This window comes from Lissotriton vulgaris, chromosome 4_1 (genome assembly GCF_964263255.1).
Source record: "Lissotriton vulgaris chromosome 4_1, aLisVul1.2, whole genome shotgun sequence".
Lineage (NCBI taxonomy): Eukaryota > Metazoa > Chordata > Amphibia > Caudata > Salamandridae > Lissotriton > Lissotriton vulgaris.
In genome coordinates this window covers 135004793-135025439 of record NC_141691.1, presented here as the reverse complement: position 1 = coordinate 135025439, position 20647 = coordinate 135004793, and positions in this window count along the sequence as shown.

Sequence of the window (20647 nt, the reverse complement as noted above, 5' to 3'; positions counted from 1 at the left end):
GACTCTTTTTAGAAAAAGCAATGACCAGCTGGGTGTCGTCTGCATACGACACTAGGGACAGACCCCTGCCTCTGGCCACCTCCACTAAGGGTCCCACGTACAGGTTGAATAAGTGGGCTTAAAATAGAGCCTTGGGGTACCCCTCTACACAGGACATGGTCCTGCGAGTTGAAAGGTGGCACAGGTACTTGAAACGTTCTCTCTTCCAGAAAAGATCGAATCCAGGCCAAAGCCTCACCCCTGACTCCGATCGTCTAAAGCCACTGGAGAGGATCGTATGGGATACCGTATCAAACGCGGCACTTAGATCCAGCAGGACCAAGGCCGCGGAGACGCCTTTATCCAACCAACTTTTGATAGTCTCTGTAACAGCGAGAAGAGCTGATTCGGTGCTGTGGCGAGGGCAAAACCCGTGTTGGGAAGGATCGAAGATATTGTGTTTATCAATATATCTAGACAAGGTGGTATGATTAACATGTGCTTCCACAACTTCGCCATAAACGGAAATTGGGAGATGGGGCGATAGTTACCAGGGTCGTCCGGGTCAAGTGAGGGCTTCTTTAATAGTGGAATGATTTTAGCATGTTTCAACGCCCTTGGGACAGAGGCTGATTTCAATGACAAGTTGGCTAGTTTGAGGGCTATGGGGTAATAGATGATAGGGACTGATGAAAGTAAGTTGCCGCCATAGGATCCTCTGGCGAACCCAATTTGATTTTTACACTTAGGGCCTCGAACTCCTGGAGCGACAGCAATGGAAAACATGTCAGGCCCCCACTCAGCCCAGCATCCAACCTTTCCAACAGAACACGCTCACTAGGGGGATTCCCCATAGAAAGGCCCCAATAGATTGGCTCCACTTTCTCCACAAAGTGGAGTGCTAAGTCCTCACAGTGATGATTTGAAGCCACGTGGAGGTGTTAGGCATGCTGCGCTCTTCATGATTTTAAGCAGCGCGAAGATGGTCTTAGTCGGATTGGCGCTGTTCAGAATTTTATTGGCCACAAACTCAGCCCGCGTTTTGCAGATGAGCTTGTGATAATCTTTCACTGCCTCTCGTTGTGCTGCTTTGGCAGAAGGCTCATAGGAACGACGCCAGGCACATTTCAGTTGCTTGCAACCCTTCTTTGCCTGTGTTAGTAGGTCTGTATACCAAGGGTTCGAAGGCCCACGTCTCTTACCTCCCCGTTTTGCTGGGATGCAACTGTCCAGGCCCGCTACCAGCCAGTCCTGAAAGCACTCTTGTGCCTCCTCAATATCTTGATGAGTCCGATTGGATAGGAAGGAGGCCTTGTTTCTAATGCCGATGGCTGAGTACCGGTGTAACTCTCTGTAGGAAAGAGTCCCTTTTTACATGTTTACCCAACCCCCCACACTCTTTACATAGCGTCTGATGCAACCTGATTTGATGTTTTCTGGATCCCCGCCAGTCGGTCTCCCAGGGTCTGTGTTAAAAAACTGTACCTTTGTACCCACAATTGGCACATCTCTGGCCACACGAAAGCCCCTTGTAAAAGGTACCATGGTTACCGAGGGCACTGTGATCTGGGAAGGCCTCTAAGGGCTGTAGCACCTATTGTGCTACCCTTAGAGGCCCTGTACCTTAACACCCACACACTGCCATTGCAGGCTGTGTGTTTTGGTGCAGAGAAAAGTGAAGAGTCAATGGGATATACATTACTGGGTGCCATGCCTACAACCCACTGCCCAAGGCCTAGGTAAGCCACCCCCCTAGCTGGGTGCACAAGCATCAGGTGAGGGTACAGTGGCATGAGCCCTGTACCCCTACAGTGTCTAAGTCCATTCTTAGACTTTGTAAGTGTAGTAAAGCCATATAGTGTATATGATCTGGGAGTTGGTCATTACAAACTCCACCACTCCATTATGGTTTTACTATAACCTGGGAAATTTGGTAGCAAACTTCTCAGCACATTAAACCCACACTGATGCCAGTGTGGGATTTAATGTAAAATGCACTTAGAGAGCATCTTTGAAATGACCCCTGGAAATTGACCAGCCCTGGTGTGGTTTCTGAAAGTGTGCCCACCGTTTGCCACCACCAGACAGGTTTCTGGACCCCTGGGAAGAGAGCCTCCGCTCTCTTGCTCAAGAAACTAAGCCCAACCTGGGCAGCCAGGTCATGCCTCCTCCCCAAGGGTGGGCTGGGTCCGCGAAGGGGAAGCTTTATAGGGCTGCCGCCTTTGCGAGCTGTTTCTGCCTTTTGCTGCCCCCAGCAACTGGCTCCCACCGGTTCTGTCCCCCACTTTGGGCAGGAGAATCAGTGGAAAAACCAGGCTAGTAGGAGAGGTGTTCCCACCTCTGCCAAACCCACCCCTCAGGTAGGGGGAGGCAATGTGAAGCACACATCTCAGTCCCCTCCATCTTCAAGATAAGGGCACCCAACCAATCAGGAAGGGTATTATGCCTCCCTCCCTTAGGAGGGTGGCACAATAGGGGGGTACCCACCTCAAGGAAGAAACCCATTGTTCCCGACATGCACACCCCTTTTAATGACCTTAAATCTAGTATTTAGAGGCCACCCTGAACCTTGCCTCCTCAGATTTGAGGAAGAAAGAAGAAGGACCAAATAGGCATGCTGACCCAGGAAGAAAAGGACACCTACTGCTTTGGCCCCAGTCCTACGGGCCTGTCCTGCCTCTGAACTGTCTACAGGGAAGAACCCAGCGTGTACAGCAGCCAGCACCCCCCCCCCAGGGCCCAGAAGACCTGCCCTGCATTCACCTTACAGACTCTGTCTCCCGTGAGCACCAGATTTGCTCAACAAAGACTCCAAGACCAGAATCCAGATTCCGGCGACTCCGCGATTCTGCACCACTCTGCAACTGACACCAATGGCCCGAGTTTGTGTGCCCCAACACCACAAGGAGATCTCCCCAGCAATCCTGACCTGAGATCTGGTGATCCCTGACCTCCCTAAAAAATCCAACTTACCTCTCTAGCTGTTGGTCACATTCAGGAAGCCTCTCGGCTTGAGCCTGCGGCAACTTTGCCGAACCAAAGGTATCCATTGAAAACCACACTGAACCCAGCCGCCCCTGTGCCACTGGTAGTGTAGCTCCTGTGCTGATTGTTGGCCCCTACAGTGCTGACCCTATCCCCAGGAGCTTTGCTCCCACACCCGAGTGGCCTCCTCATAAGCAGTCCCTAACCGAAGCCCCCTTAGCCCCTTTGGCTAACATTGGGCCCCTGCACTCTGCACCCGGCCGCTGGTAGTGCAACTCGAGTGTCAACCTAGACATTGGGGAACTTTGGTCCTAACCCCCACAACTCCCATTCATAAGACGTTTACTTACCTGTGAAACCGATAACCATTTTCTCCCATAGGAGCCCATGCTATAGGATTTTGGGACTAAAATGTTGTGTTGAAATGTTGTTTTGTATGGGGAAAACAGTAACTTTAACTCAAGCCAAGAAAAGTCCTACTTACCTTGTATTGTGAGATACTTATGTGTGGTATCTAGGCATACCACCCCCAGTACTGAAAGTAATCTGAAAGTAACTGGAAAGTATTCTAAAAGTAATTATTGTGTAATGTAAACTGCTTTTTGAATCAATACCAACCTGTAACTACTGCAAATTCAACCACAACTGCATTTTCTTGTGAAGTCATGCAATTGAGAGTATATTTTACTTACTTGTGACAAGTTCTGCTTGGTTCTAAAAATAAAACGTAAGTATACCTTTTTTATACTTACCCAATTGGTCGGTGATTCAGTCTCTGGGTGTGTGCCTTCAGTCTTGAATGAGTGAATACAATAAATGCTTAACACACACTCTTGATATGCCTAACTGCTCGCCCACATTACCACAAAGAAAGCTGTTAATACCTTACGGCTAGAGCGGTCTACCTCGAAGTTGGGAACCGGGTTCGAGTCTCGGTAATGACGGTCAACATCCTGTGATTCTAGGCAAATCACATACATATAGATTCATCATCGGCATGTTTTGCGAGTCTGTAATAGCGATTATTAAGGAATCGCTATTACAGACTCGCAAAACGGGATTCATGTAGAAATCGCAATATTTATTGCAATTTCTACAGCTTCCTTATTTGCGATTAGCTCATTACTATTTGCAAATAAGAAATAACTCCCCATTCATTCCTATGGGCCTAAAGGCCCGTAGGAATGAATGGGTAGACATAATAATGCGCGAATCGCTATTAGCGATTCGCATGTTGAGTTTGCGATTTCAAGGGTGCAGGGGTGTTCAAAGGACACCCTGTTGCACCTCTGAAATGATCTTGGATGCTGGTGTTACGCACACACATGTCCCAAGGACATGCGTGTGTGTAACATACAACTTAGAAAAATGCACTCAAGTGCATTTTTCTAAGTTTCCGCTATTAACCACGAGGTTTGACTTCGCAGTAAATAGCGGCCCAAAATTGCGAATTCGCAATTTTTAAATGTTTCATGAATTGCATTTAAGGAATCTCAAATAGAGATTCCTTAAATGCAATTCCTCGCAAATTTGCGAATTCTATAATTGCGATTTTTGCATTTGGGATGATGAATCCCAAATGCAAAAATTGCGCTCGCAAAAGGCCAGATTCTTAGAATCTGGCCCTTTGTGAGCTGATTTTACTTTGATGAATCTAGCTGATAATCTCCCCATGCCTAACAATAATGAATGTGTCCTCATGTAACGAAACTGGTGCTCATGTAAAGCGCTCTGATACCTGATGCCTAGGGTCTAGTTTGCCCTACATAAAACAAAAATAAAATACTTACCTAATTTAGTCTCTGCAATACCTCTGGGGACTCTCTGGACTCTGTTCACACTATACCTTACTTAGGTATAGTATATGCTGAGCCAGCTTCCTACACCCTCCAGAGGGACAAGATAGAGAAATGGAGTTTAGGCTCTCTGAACTCAGAATTTATTAGCACATATTTTAGTGAAGATGGTTTTTAAACTGTGTGTTTGAAAATGACATTTTTAGAAAGTAGGCATTTTCTTCTTTAACCATTTTGTGTGCCTATGTCTTTTTGTGTATTAAACTATCTGGTTTTGGAGTGACAGGAATTGGGGATGTGCATTCCCTGTAGACAGCTACAAGGGGGGTTGAGGTGTGTCCTGCATTTCCTGGGTGACTCATAGATGGGCTGTATAGACCTTGGCTGCATTTAGACTAGTAGGAGGGGTTTCACTAGCCCCTGAATAGGCTGTGTCTCCTGTGCACAATGCTGTCTCCACCTCCTGTAAAGGAAGCTGCGCCAGACTTGGACTAGGCTCAGAAACCCTTGCCACAAAGAGAACAAAGAGAAAATGGAGTATAAGATTGGATCTTAAACCCCAGAGAATGAGATCACTACTGGACTCAAGATGAACCTCTGCCACGGAGAAGAGTTGGAGAGCTGTAAGGAGGAGTACTGCCCTTTTGCAGTGGTGTTTTGCTAGGTTGGCCTGAAGTTCTGAAGTTGCTGCTACTGCCAAAGAGAGGACAAAGACTGGAACTTTGCAGTGAACCTGATTGAAGAAGATTATCCAAGGGCTTGTGTGTGCTTGCTTCCTGTTCTGAAGTCTCAGCACCATAAAGACTTCACCTGCAGCCACTGACCAGCACCTGGACTCCTCTGCGGATCCTGGATTCACAAGGACACCAATTCCAGCTCCCGGGTCCTGAGAATTGTGTGATTGGTGCTGCAAAGCAAAAAGAACAACTCCAATGCCATCTGTGGTGTCGCTAGTGTTGCCGCGACCTGCATCAGGGCCAAGAGCATCGCTCATGAAGTGCACAATGCATCGCTGTGCCTGCACTGCAGCTCAACGGACTTCGACACCTCTCGTCGCTTGAAGTTATTGTCCTTCCCGACGCCAGCACTCGCATCTACGCCGTCACCACCAGCATCACGTTATTGTTGAGCCGATAACTGACAAGGGTGACCTCACAAACTTTTTGACGTCGCATCGTCTTACCAGAACTGACGTCTCATTACTGACATCACCTACCTTCCCTTGTCCTGTATTCAACGTATTGCCTCCTCAGGGACTTGACGCCTCACCTCCCCGGTGGAAGAAAGGAGCCGTTTTTGCCTCAGCACTGATACTTCATCTCCACACAGCCGTGCATCATCTGTTGCCTTTGCTTCCAAGGTAATGTTGTTTGGCGGGGGGTCCTTGTGACCTCGCGGTCAGCGCAGTACTTTGGATTTGTGCCTGTCACAACATCGTAATAGCCCCACATGGAGATGTTTTGTTTCAACATGTTCTATTTTTGAATAACCAATTTAAAAGTGATATCTTGAAACATGTATGTTGGATTTTGTCGTTTTGGTCTTGTTTTGTTTAGATAAAGATACCTTATTTTTCTAAACTGGTGTGGTGTCCATTTGTGGTGTATTTACTGTGTTACTGTATGTTTGGGTACTGATACTTTACACATTGCCTTTGGGATACGCCTGTCTGCTAGTGCCACGCTACCAAGGGGGTGAGCAGAGGTTATCTAAAGTGTGTAATCCCTTTACCTTACTGGAAGGAAGGGTTCCTCCTTGAGCAAAGGTGCAAACCTTTGCCAACTAGATAACCCCATTTCTAACATTGCGCTTTTATGGTTTTGTGTCGGAAACCAAATAAAATAAATAAAGCTTATTGGTATTGGTATTGGTATTGGTAATTAACATATTGCAAATCAGTTAGCATGAATGCGTGGGTTGAATTAGTTTGCAACACTCGAGTATAAACTATAACTCATTTTTGCTAGTGGTATACCACATCAGTCTTGTGTTTCATACGTTATGTAAACAGCAAGTGAAACTTGTACCCAAACCTAATATCAGGCATTTAGGCAGCCTTATAATGATGAAACGCTGATTCAAAGTACTAGATGTTGAAAACTTAGTTGGCAGGATGAACAGAGTTACAGACAGCATAGTCATGATATCTCCCTGTCAGTGATATTTTCAAGGGCTTCTCTAGGTATTCAACAGAACAAGATATTTGGGATTATAAATACATATCTTGTCTTCATCCTGGGAATACAGTTAACAAAGTATTTTATGCCTTTCTCCTAAGTTCCCAGGTTCTGGAAAGCAGAAGTAAAAATGTTGAACACAGCAGACCGTGTGCCTTTTTATGACTACATTTACAAGTATCTAAGTGTCAAATTCACTGACTTTTTCCACGCCTCTTCAAATTCACTGACTTTTTTCACACCTAAGTACAACATTGGCACTCCACACATGAATGTGCAGGTGCTGATTCAAAGGCCCTGATTCACAGAATGAAAATTTGCATAGAATTACACCTACAGATGGGAGTGCGAAAACTCCACTAATAACGGCAGATTTCCGTAGTGCTTCTTCGAGTTTAAAGATGGGGAGGAGTAGGTAACAGAGGGAGTGACCATGCAAAACGGCAGAACACCCCAAAAACCCATATCTTTGTGGGTACTTGCAAGCATTTTGCATAGCATTTGTGCAAGGCCACCATTCGAGAGGAACTGGTTTGGAACTTGAAGTTGAGACTTGGCATTATGAGACTCAGTAACTAAAGGCAGGGTGTTATTTAGCAGGATCAAGGAAAGCAACTACCACCTCTAGATGAGCTTGTAACTCATAGCTGCCTTTGCACAAGATTGGCATCCAAGGACCAGCTCTCCACTGGATCTGCTCTTTAATGGATAGAACTCAAGCTGTCAGCCTGGTACCTTACTCCTCTGAAGCTCTCAAACTCATCTGCGGAATGCCACAAGGTTCATCACTCAGCCCACCTTCTTCAACGCCTATATGATCCCTCTGGTAAACGTGATCCATGCACACAACATCAAAATCCTCTCCTACAGTGAGGACACGAAACTCATACTCTCTCTTTCAGACAAGACCCCCCAACACAGGAAACAAGTTCAGAGCCTGCATGACCAAAGTCACTGACTGGATGAAAGCCAATTGTCTCCAGCTAAACACCAACAAGACAGAAGTAGTGAACTTTGGCAAGAACACCTGACAATGGTGCTCCAAATGGAGACTGGCTGAACTCGGACCCACACCCAGCACCCAATGCCAAGAACCTTGGAATCATCATGAACAGCAAACTGGACCTGAATGCACAAATGAACACTGTTACGCCATCCTGCTTTCACACCCTGAAAATGCTAATGAAGATCTTCAAATGTCTCCAAAGTAACACCAGAAAAACCGGTAGGCAGTCAAAATATCCAATTGTTAATATCGAAGTACAATAATATCGAAGTAGTAATTTCGAAGGTAAGTAATATCGAATGTAAGTAATATCGAAGGTAAGTAACATCGATTTTGTTAATATCTATGTTAGTAATATCGATGTTACTAATATCTATTTTAGTAATATCGATGTTACTAATATCTATATTAGTAATATCGATGTTACTGGTATCGATTTTTATACGATTTTTATGTATCTTCTTATGTATTTAATATGTATTTTTTAAAATGTAATTTAAGTAAATTTTGTATTTTAGTACTGTAGCGGGTTGTGGGTTTATAGGGGAATAGGGTGGGAAGTAATTTAATTATACTAAGTTAGTTATTAATTTATTAAGAATTATAAATTAATTTTTAATTAATGGGTAAATAATTTTTATTATTTAGTAATTTATTTTAATTAATTGATTAATTGATCATTATGTTCTGTAGCAGGTTATGGGTTTACAGGGGAATAGTGTGGGAAGTCATTTAATTATAGTAAATTAATTATTAATTTATTAGGACTTATAAATTAATTCTTAATTAATATGTAATTACTTTTTATTAATTAGTAATTTATTTTAATTAATTGATTAATCGATAATTATGTTCTGTAGCGGGTTATGGATTTACAGGTGAATAGGGTGGGAAGTAATTTGATTATAGTAAATTAATTAGTAATTTATTAGGAATTATAAATTAATTATTAATTAATAGGTAATTATTTTTTATTAATTAGTAATTTATTTTAATTAATTGATTAATTGACAATTATGTTCTATAGCGGGTTATGGGTTTATAGGGGAATAGGGTGGGAAGTAATTTAAATTTAAATAAGTAATAATTTTTTTATTAATTGTTTTTGGTAATTACATTATTGTTAATAAATAATTAATTGAAAAATAATTTTTAGTAATTGGCAATTAATTTGTATTAATTTATTAATTGATAATTATGTTAAGTGTATTATTTTATTATTGGTGTCTGTTGTGCGCTCACAGGGGAATAGTGTGTAAAGTAATTGATATGTAAATAAGTACTTATTACATTTATATTTGTGTATTGGTAATTAATTTATTGGATAATAATTATTAATTAGTAATTATTTTGTTAATAATTATTTATTGGTATTTGTAAATAGTTTAGATTTTTTTAATAAATAATATTTTTAATATTTTAAAATATAAATGTATTTATAAGTATATTATATTTAATGCCTACGCTATCCAACACTTTCCCTATTGTTGCACTCTCAGGAGTTGGAATAGTAATTTTTACCCCTACGCTATCCAACACTTTCCCTACTGTTGCACTCTCTGGAGTTGGAATAGTAATTTTTACGTCTACGCTATCCAACGCTTTCCCTACTGTTGCACTCTCTGGAGTTGGAATAGTAATTTTTACCCCTACGTTATCCAACACTTTCCCTACTGTTGCACTCTCTGGAGTTGGAATAGTAATTTTTACCCCTACGCTATCCAACGCTTTCCCTACTGTTGCTTTCTCTGGAGTTTGAATAGTAATTTTTACCCCTACGCTATCCAACGCTTTCTCTACTGTTGCACTCTCTGGAGTTGGAATAGTAATTTTTACCCTCCCGCTATCCAACGCTTTCCCTACTGTTGCACTCTCTGGAGTGGGAATAGTAATTTTTACCCCTACGCTATCCAACACTTTCCCTACTGTTGCACTCTCTGGAGTTGGAATAGTAATTTTTACCCCTACACTATCCAACGTTTTGCCTACTGTTGCACTCTCTGGAGTGGGAATAGTAATTTTTACCCCTATGCTATCCAACACTTTCCCTACTGTTGCACTCTCTGGAGTGGGAATAGTAATTTTTATCCCTACGCTATTCAACGCATTCCCTACTGTTGCATTCCCTGGAGTTTGAATAGTAATTTTTACCCCTACGCTATCCAACGCTTTCCCTACTGTTGCACTCTCTGGAGTTGGAATAGTAATTTTTACCCTCCTGCTATCCAAAGCTTTCCCTACTGTTGCACTCTCTGGAGGGGGAATAGTAAGTTTTTACCCCTACGCTATTCAACACTTTCCCTACTGTTGCGCTCTCTGGAGTTGGAATAGTCATTTTTACCCCTACGCTATCCAACGTTTTGCCTACTGTTGAACTCTCTGGAGTGGGAATAGTAATTTTTACCCGTACGCTATCCAACGTTTTCCCTACTGTTGCACTCTCTGGAGTGAGAATAGTATTTTTTATCCCTACGCTATCCAACCCTTTCCCCACTGTTGCACTCTCTGGAGTGGAAATAGTAATTTTTACTTCCACGCTATCCAACGCTTTCCCTACTGTTGCACTCTCTGGAGTGGGAATAGTAATTTTTACTTCTACGCTATCAAATGCTTTCCCTACTGTTGCATTCTCTGGAATGGGAATAGTAATTTTTACCCCTACGCTATCCAATGTTTTCCCTACTGTTGCACTCTCTGGAGTGGGAATAGTAATTTTTACCCCTACGCTATCCAACATTTTCCTTACTGTCTATATATTTTTTTCGATATTTTTGTACTTACCTTGTAGATAGGATGTCGATATTGTTGACATCGATATTTTTGTTGCGATATTTTTGTATTTCGATATTTTCACTTTCGATATTCTGTCATAGATCCAGAAAAACCATGACGTTCGTCCAGGTGACCAGGAATTTGAGCTATGGAAGCACCCTCTATGCCTCAATCACCAAGCTGCCCACCAGAAGGCTGCAAACCGTGCAGAACTTGGCAGCCAGACTCATACTCAACATCCCACACAGCGCTCACATCACACAACACCTTAGGTAGCTCCCCTGGCCCCTGAAACACAAACGTGCTCATTTCTGACTCCTCACTCACATTCAAGATACTACATAACTTAGGCCCTACCTATTTGAAAAGTTGCATCTTCTTCCACCAACCACCCAAACCCATCAGTACTCCTACTCACACACATACTACTCATTCACAGAACCAGATCAGGACAAGCATTCACTTACTTCACTCGGAAAGCATAGAACAACATCCCACTCCGCATCAGAGCCTCCACCTCCCTTCTTGAACGGCTCAAGAAGCTGAAGATCTAGCTCTTCAAATAACCAACCTATCATAGGGGTAGGCACGCACATCTGTTCAGCGCCATGATACCCTTGTGGGTGATAGTTAGGGGTGGGCGGACAACTCCGTTCCGCCCACGAAATGTGTGGAGATTTGCCCCTCCGCCTTCCACGATGTTGGCGGAGAAAGAAGGCAAATCTCTGCACACTCGGACAGAACGAAGTTGGCCTCCCGCCCGCCTCCTGTCCGCAGTAGTAACACTTCAAATAGCATTATAAATAACATTTTAAATAACCTTACCTTATCGGTGCCGTTCCCGGGCTTCCATCCATCTCCATTGCATCTTCTTCTGGGAACTAAGCATGCGCGGGCGGACGAGCATTCCTCACCAGGAATGTGCATGCCCCGGTGCCCGCGCATGCGCGGTTCTCAGAAGAAGATGCAATGGAGATGGATGGAAGCCCGGGGACGCCGCTGATAAGGTAAGGTAAATTTAAAATGTTATTTATAATACTTTTAAAAAAATGTAATACTGCGGGCGGGAGGCGGGCGGCACGTAACGGAGCTATGTGGAGAGTGTGGAGATTGGCTCCATCTCCGTGCCTTTCTGCGTAGGTCCGTTACGCAAATTACGCCCACCCTTGGTGATGGTGCGATTTAGAAATACACATAACATGACACAACATGACATGACATAACACAGCATAATATATCGGCCTTTGAGCTGCCTCTGTCAGATTTACTTTTTTTAACAGTATTTTTCACCTACGCCAGAATTCTTTTTCCACTTCCTGTGATAATTCTTTCTATTGCAGCAATGTGTATGTGCATATGCAAAAGGACTTGTATTGCGTGCGACTAGTTACAAAGCAAAAGAGAGTTGTAAACTTAGGGGTGGTGTAAAATGGAGAGGTAAGAAAGGCAAGTGAGAAAGAAGGCGTATAAATGGAGATTAAGAAGGGAGTGAGGGGTGGGCAGGAAAGCACATACCGTGTGACAGTCATTTCAAGGGGTGGTGGCTGGGATGCGGGAATTGCTCAGGATTGTTTCAGTGAGTGGGGGGGCACTTTCAGAACGAGGATGGTAAAGAGGGACAGGAGGAAAGGCGAGAAATAGCTGAGGATCCACACTAGATGAGCGTGTTTTTGGGTATGGCTGAAGGAGTGGTGGGGGTCAGGTATCGGAGTTCTCTTGCTTTATTGTACTTATTCTCATTCTTTATTGTACTTATTCTCATTTTGTATTATACTTATTCTCATTCTTTATTATACTTATTCTCATTCTTTATTGTACTTATTCTCATTTTTTATTATACTTATTCTCATTCTTTATTATACTTATTCTCATTCTTTATTATACTTATAATAGTTATTGTAATAAGAGTTTTTGATGTCATTTTAAAGAACAAAAGGAGACACAAATAGTAATTAGATATGGATTTATACTTCTAGATTGCCGAAGGGTATCAGTGGTGAGGCGACGAAGGAGAGATGCTTCCAGTTCGAACCAACAGGTCACAGAAGAGGCAAATAAATCAACAAACCACTTTGAGTTTATGATGTTTAATTTAACTTGTTTACAGCGCTGGAGTCTTAAAGCGTCCTTTTTTTCTTCCAAAGGTACAAAATGAGCTGCCGGGAAAATGCACATATAATCTGCCATCTTTAGAGGATTGTATAAAACATAATTTTAAAAACTCTGTTTCGAACTTTTGCACTATGCCCCGTGAGGTTTTTTTTATAGTTTTTTTTTCTTTTTTGTAAAAAAATTACATTGAAATACTAGACAAATAAATATATCTGAAATAAAACCATAAAAAAATAGACTAAGATATGTGCATGCTGTTGAATGCTCGTTCCAACAAACAGAAAACTGTGACATTTGAAATACTATGAATCATGTCCATTGGTAAACATGCACCCATGGTGTGTCCACAGGCCTCTGGAAGTGTTGGCAAGTGCACTGTCCCCTGGACAGAATGCTGTCGACCTGCATGCCCACAAGACATCATTTCTATAACACTATTGACTGAAACATACACATCATCTCAACATTTTGTAAAAATGCAGGTTTGGCACATGGTATCAGAGCCAGTTGACGCCACATGGGTTATCTGACATCTTCTAAACTGCTGGGCAGATAGTTCCAGTTGACGTCAGCGGTATTTTAGAACTGGTTATTGGTAACTTATGTTGTCTCATTCAGACTGTTTTTTATTAGGCAAGTTCCTCTTGTTTTTTCCAGATGGCATATAAAATCCATTGTCTGATGCACAATATGGAAACCCTCATCTGCTAGAATCTATTTGCAACTTGTCAACTGGAATTTACAGTAGACGATCCCAAATATTAGAGTGAAGTCACTTTTCTTGGATGGGCAGCTAACCGTATGAGACGGTGAGCCACAATTTAATTCACACAACTCAATTGTCGCTGGGGGAGAGTGTCAGGGCACACGCGTCTCACTGCTCATATGGAGCAGATACTGTATTTTTGGCAACTTTCAGGCAATTAGAATGTAACACATAACACTTTCTACCCCATGTATTAGTTGGCCCACTGCATCCCTTGCAGTTATTGGCAATTGCTGATAATTGGCACATCAAATTGTACAGAGTTACCCTGGTAAAATGATCATAAACTTTGCAAGAATTGCTTTTCACAGTACAACCAAGCCAGTAAGACTTGTCACTTCCAATGGTTATACAACAGTTCTCATGTTGAAACCTTTAAAAACATTCTTTAATCTAAACTGTTCCTAAATGTAACCAGAACATCTGACGTTTAAACCTCACCTTCTGCATTGTGTTTATTTTGTGATCCTGGGCATCCCACCAACTTAGCCCTAGACCAGACTTTGCACGCTGCTGCTTAATGATTATTGCAATTTTTACAGCTTGCATCATGAACCCAGCAATGCAAACCTGTTCCTATTTGAATGTTTTATGGTGTATTCCCATTTTAGATTTGTTTTCAAGCTCATCAGCTCTCTATAGTATTAGGAGCTACACTTAAAACAGAATAAGTATGTGTACATATATATATATATATATATATATATATATATATATATATATATATATATATATATATATATATATATATATATATATATATATATATATATATATATATATAAATATACATTATGTATACTCATATATGTACATATATATATTTGTGTGTATATATATATATATTTATATATATATATATATATATGGAGAGAGAGAGAGAGAGAGAGAGAGAGAGAGAGAGAGAGAGAGAGAGAGAGAGAGAGAGAGAGAGAGAGAGAGAGAGACTTACAAAGCATAAGGCTGAAGTTTGAGTACTTTGCATGCGCCACCAGAACCCTGGGATGGCAATAAAGGGCCATATTACACGTCACCTTTCTGTAATTTTTACATTACATTTTATATGAGTTAGCCTGCAGCACCTTTTCAACTAACAGCAGGCACTGATTAGATTTTGACTTTTTAGATCTTGGTTACCTTTCAAGAATAAATTGTTGATAAATCCATGAACAGTGGTGAGGGACAGTGGAAGTACGACATTCTGTGGCTGCAACATTTACTACTGATGTATTTAACACATTTCTCAAATAATTGACCACATCATTTGTATAATTTGCAGATGTTATTACAAATGCTGTTTCTAGCTCAAATTTCACAAAAGAATACTACCAAAGAATATGAGTGTGTGTGCAAACATTTAGGTGCACATTTATATATCATTATTGTGTGTCTGTGTGCATAAACATACTTAGGAGTGTATGTTGGTGTGTGTACATTGGTTATTTGTTGTATGCATGTGTGGTTAGATTTAGGGGTGTGCGCATGTATGTGTACTAGTGTGTGTGTGCACATACATGTAAACATATGTAGGTGTGTATTAGTATGTGAATTTTAGAATATGTGTGTGGACATTTTTGCGTGATAAACATGTGGGTTGGGGTGTCCTTATGGGCGCGTGTTCATGATGTATGTTGGTGTGTGCAGACTTGCGTGTATGTGTAAACGTATTTATCAATGTGATTATTTGATATATGTGTGTGTGTGTAGTGTGTTTGCACATTAGTGTATTGGACTGTGTGTACGTGTGTGCAAATATTTAGGGATGCTATGTCTTTTGGTGTGTGTGTGTGCAAACACTTTTAGGCATGTACTGGAGAGTATATTTCGCGAGATGAAAAGCACTTTGGAACAACACATTTGGAAGGAATGGCTCCTCCCTTTTCGATGGATGACGATGAAAGGGATAGATTACGTCGGTCAGTTACCAAAGATAATAGGCAAAAAGATAATCACGTGAAATTGCCACGAGCCACCGAATCTCTACTTCTCCATGCCTCTGTTTGATTTTCAAAGGGAAATTGCATCACGGCTGGAAGGATGTTTGCATAATTTAGACGGGGCTTCAATTATTGGTGCGCAGCGCGCGGGCGCCGGGCCCGGTGGCGCGCGCGCTCGGAGTGGATGCTGCCCGTGGCGCTCTGGAGAGGATGCAATCTTGCCACAAATGCTTCCGAAGTGAGAGATAAAGGCTGCGGGATGAAAGGGGCGCTGCACGACTTGACTGGGTGGGCGAGAGTCTTCGCGCGCTAATGAGCCGCCCCCGCCCTCGAGGGTCTGAGGCTGCAGCTCGCAGATTGGATTCGGCAGGCTTTGTTCTACGAGTCACCGCCAGCACCTCTTTCAGGTGCAGTGCCGTCTCCTACGCCCACACTGCTTCTGAGATATCTATGGGTCTTTTCGGTCAGTTCTACGTAGACAGGCCCGCATGAAACTCAATTCACCAAAATGCCTGGGGTAGTGCAAATGAATTCACACGCCCCTTGACCTTCACACACACACATATGCTTATACGTACACAAGGGTTCACACACTGCCTACACATGCACTCACATACACACTACACTCTCTCTTACAAAAAACACACTAAAAACTGCAAGCATGCCCCCAACATACATACATATAAAAGCATTTTTCTACTTACCTCAGCTGCCAGGGAAAGTGCTATTCCAGCTATTTGTACTCCATTTTTTGTTAAACTAATAGCGAATAATGTAATATTATTCACTATTAGCATAATAAAAAATCGACAAAAAACGAGGCGAGTGAAGCCCCCACTGACGTCCAAAAGGACCAGCTGCTTCCGTTCTTACCACTGATTTTGCAGTGGCACTGGGGGTCGTACAGGCAGTGCTAGGGTAACAACTAGGGTCGCGGCAGTGACACCTAAATGGCGTCCATGCCGGCCCTCACTGTTACATTGTCACCGTCCCTTGTTTGTCTGCTGGGATAAACACTGTTTGGCTGTGTCATTTAGTAGGCCTGAGCGAAGTTGTAATTATGCCGAAGTAATCTGGTCAATTTTGGTAATTTCGTGTTACTCTTTTGATGCAAAATTACCAAAAATTACGCGCTTATACCTGAGTGCATAATTATGAGTAATTTGGGACATAAATCATACTGTAGTTGCACAGGTGCAGAGAATTTAGAGTGTGTGAGCGGCTGCAGGCTGATGCCTTTGTGTTCTGTTGCCTTTTAGTGATATTTTCTTAGCACAAAAGGTATTCTTGAGCCTATTTAGAACGAGAGGGCGCCTTTTGTGGTAATAAAATAGCGCTAAATGCCAGGTTCAGTCCTCGCGTAATTCTGCATAATCTCACACAATTTCGCTTTCATTTTGCATAATTTCCCTACAGAAATTGACTTGACATACACCACCCCTAGTATTTAACCTGGACCAGGCCTTTCTAGACAGATCTGGAGTTTACTAAGAACCCCTAGGCAAAAACTTTAATATGATTTGGGGGAGGGTGGGTTACTGATTATCACCCTAATCAAATCAGCAGCCTTTTTGTAGCACAGGTTTGAACTCCACTCGCCATTTTTGTTAATCCACAGAGAGTGAATGAGAGTGCAAAGCGGCCTCTGGAGTGGTTTAACTTGCTTTTTCTATACACAGGCCAAATCAACAGTCTTCGTGCTCGCAATCAACTTCAGTTCATGTAGCGTGAAGCCAGTGCTCTGATGCTCACACTTACACAACCTGGTCACAATTCCTTCTGTAAATTGGGCACATCTCACACATGAAGATTACACATCCACGTAGGTGTCAACCAAGTCAAGACTGCCAGACACTCCTGATCTTTCAGTCTCTAAGCATGCTGGGATTTCTTGGTCCATACGTATAAAGGGAACAGACACTACTACATGTCCCAGCATGCTTAGCGCCGGTGGGTGAAAATCCAGGATTAGTTAAAGTCACAGCAATGACCTTGTAGCCAGCTAGGTTCCTGACAGTTAAGTAGGATGTCAGTGGGCCCCCTTTGTTGGTGCTGCACAAGGGTTGTCAGCACTGTAGGCAAAGTTAACCCGACATATGCCGGAAATCAGTGCATTTTCAGGACTTTTGCAGTAATTTAGCCTCACCACTAGGAGTCACTCAAATTCACAATGTGGAAGTGACAGGTCGGCCTCATCTATATGAATGGGTAACAGAGAAACAAGAATTAAAGGCCAGGATTGGCTGTGCAGGACCTGCCCTCTTATTCATCGATGTCATTGAGTGAAAAATAAGAATAGGTTCTGAATACTTTGTGGCCTTGTAAATTGGCAGCTGCGAAACATCACAGTTTTGCCTCCTTTATGCTACATGTTCCGGTCAAGCTTTAGAGGTGGAATGTGATGTTGATTACTTTAATCATAATAACTAATTAGCACACTGTATGGTTTGGTTGCGCCCAGTATGGTAGCTCCCCACAGGTCTCCTTAAAAACCTTTGAGTGTTCGATACAACTGGTAGGCGAAAGTTAAAATCTCCAGACGCCTACATATCCAGTATGCTGAGGCAGTGTGTCGATATCTCTAGGATAGAATGGAGCTAGTTGGGTGGAGAATGAGGACAAAAAAACCAAAAAAAATAATTAGCACACTGTTAATGAATTAAGCATGGTAATATCATTGTCTCTGACTTATTTGCGGAGACTTTTTCAGGTAAACTTAGTGCGATATCACCACTTTACGACCTTTCCTAGATTGTGGAGAGGTAGGAGAGCTCTCTTAGCGTTCTTATGTTTTTTTGGGATGGGGTGCAAACTTAAAAAAAAAAAAAATCACAGTTGGGCTTGTGGAAGGAATATGGCACCAAAGGTGCTGTTGTTCTGCCAGAAAAGAGCAACTAATGAATTTTAACTTGAAAAAACGTATAGAAGGACCTATAGAATGGATAAAAGAGTTCTCTTGGTGTGAAAGATGTTCTCTAAGCACATGCCTATCCTCAACATAACCTGGTTTTTGTAAAACACATGTTCAACCATTGGCCCTGAAAAACAGGTGTTTATTGTTACCCGACTAATTGGTGCTTATTTTATCGACCTTGAAAGAATGAGAAGCTGAGTGAACCTGGCAGTATTCAGACCTGTCGAAGTGAGGGAAAGCACAGTCTCCTGGAGTGAATGCATTCAAGGCCGGCTTTAGCGCTGGTAGTGCCCGATGCGACAATCAATTTTGGTGCTCCCACGTCCCATGACCGCCTCTTTAGATTCTTTCACTACCGCATGCAAAAGTGCACCTCATCTCTCCTATCATAAGATATTGCCAATCACAGAGCCCCCCTGAGGTCACAGTGCCCCCCTTCACAGGTCAGCACCCAGTACGGCCGCACCAGTCGCAATGCCCTAAAGCCGGCCCTGAATGCATAGGCCACAGAGCTGCCAGGCCCGCTAAGGCCCTTCAGCTTTAACATTGCTCTGGTTGAGAGCATAATGCCACAGGGGGTGTTTCCACCTTCTCTCAGGATGCAGTGGCCTACTTGGATATAGAGCCGGTGCTATAACCTACGGGGCAGATTTACCAGGCCCTTGTGCCACCCATACCTCACTTTTCCCATGTTAAAAACAACGCAAAGTAGCGTAAGAGGCTTGTAAATAAGCCCCTATGTGTATATAAGTCATTTCTGCTATATAGAGTGCAAAATAACGCGTTTTTGCCATTTCCAAGCACTGCAAGTAACAAATGTTACTATTGACCAGTGTAGTGTATTTAATTTACCACCTCAGAAGGATGAAACTGAGTCTGCCTTGCCAGGATTTAACTTCATGACCAACAGAACAGTGCAAATGTCAGCTATGAACTTTCAGCTCACTGAGCCATCCTCTTGGCGTATCTTTACATAGTAGAGTAGTGGTACCATCTACAAGAATATGTAATTGTGTGGTACTTCACATGAAGAAAGGGGTTGAATCTGGCATTAATTGTGTCTTATTGACTTCTACTAAAGGTGTTAATGTTTCTTCATTGTCAACCCTTCTCTATGGGTTTGTGCTCAAGTCGAGGTTATAAAAGTGCAGCTATGGACAATTAAAAGCTATTAATTTCTGGCATCTTATGGGAAATAGGCGTATTAGTAGAAGTCCTCTAACGCAACTACCACACACAGAATCAGAAACATCCATCCTCTACTCCTGGTCCCTGCTCTGCACTTTGACTTAGAAAAGCGCAGAATACAGGCAAATAACAGTGCATAATGCCCCCATTCTAGCCCTCTGGTTTTCCAAGCAAGTCTCACCACTCCATAAATGGCACTAATTAAGCTTTGTTTTCCTCTGCTAATGCGTTAACAGTGTTTAACGCCCTCTGACAAGAGTGTTAACGACTGCAATTTACCTAACCCCCATTTATAGCGAGGGCCAATAATGAGTGGAAGAGCAATTAACACTTTGTTGGGGCACTCACCTTCAAATTAAAATCCCTAATTCAAGAGGTGGTCAATTATCCCACATTAATTCCTGCAAAAGGGTTTACTAAGGCTGTGTGAAAGAGAATGTTCATGAAATGCTCCAAGGATGCAAAATTCAGCGCATTATTTAGTGATATTTTCCTCCCATAAGTAACCATTGAACATCTGACTTTGGTTGCATAATGGAAAAGGACCAGGGGTGGCTCTAGGCTCATGGAGGCCCTGGGCAGGGAGAGTAGGTAGGGGGCCCGGAAGAGGGGGCCTGGGCGGGGCGGAGCGCGGAGGCCAGTGAAGAGTGGGGGTCAGGGTGTTTGGAAGTGGAACAGAGCCGGAGGCCGCCAAATCCCTGCCTGGGGCAGCCACGCAAACATGTATATATCCTCAGAGGATTATTATATTAGGGATATATATTGGCATGGTGGCCCCTGGGGTTTGGTGGCCCTGTGCAGGTGCACAGCTTGCACATGCCTAAGGCCTCCCCTGAAAGGACCATTCACTTTTCCAATATGAGCCCAATGAACTCAATATTACAGCATACTATAAAAAAATAAGATCACTTTAAAGATGCTGTGCAAAGAATAAAATTGACGCAAACACCTGCAAACCACAATCTTATTTTGAGTAATGAAGACGTTTGTGACCTGCAAACAGGATCCTGTGTAT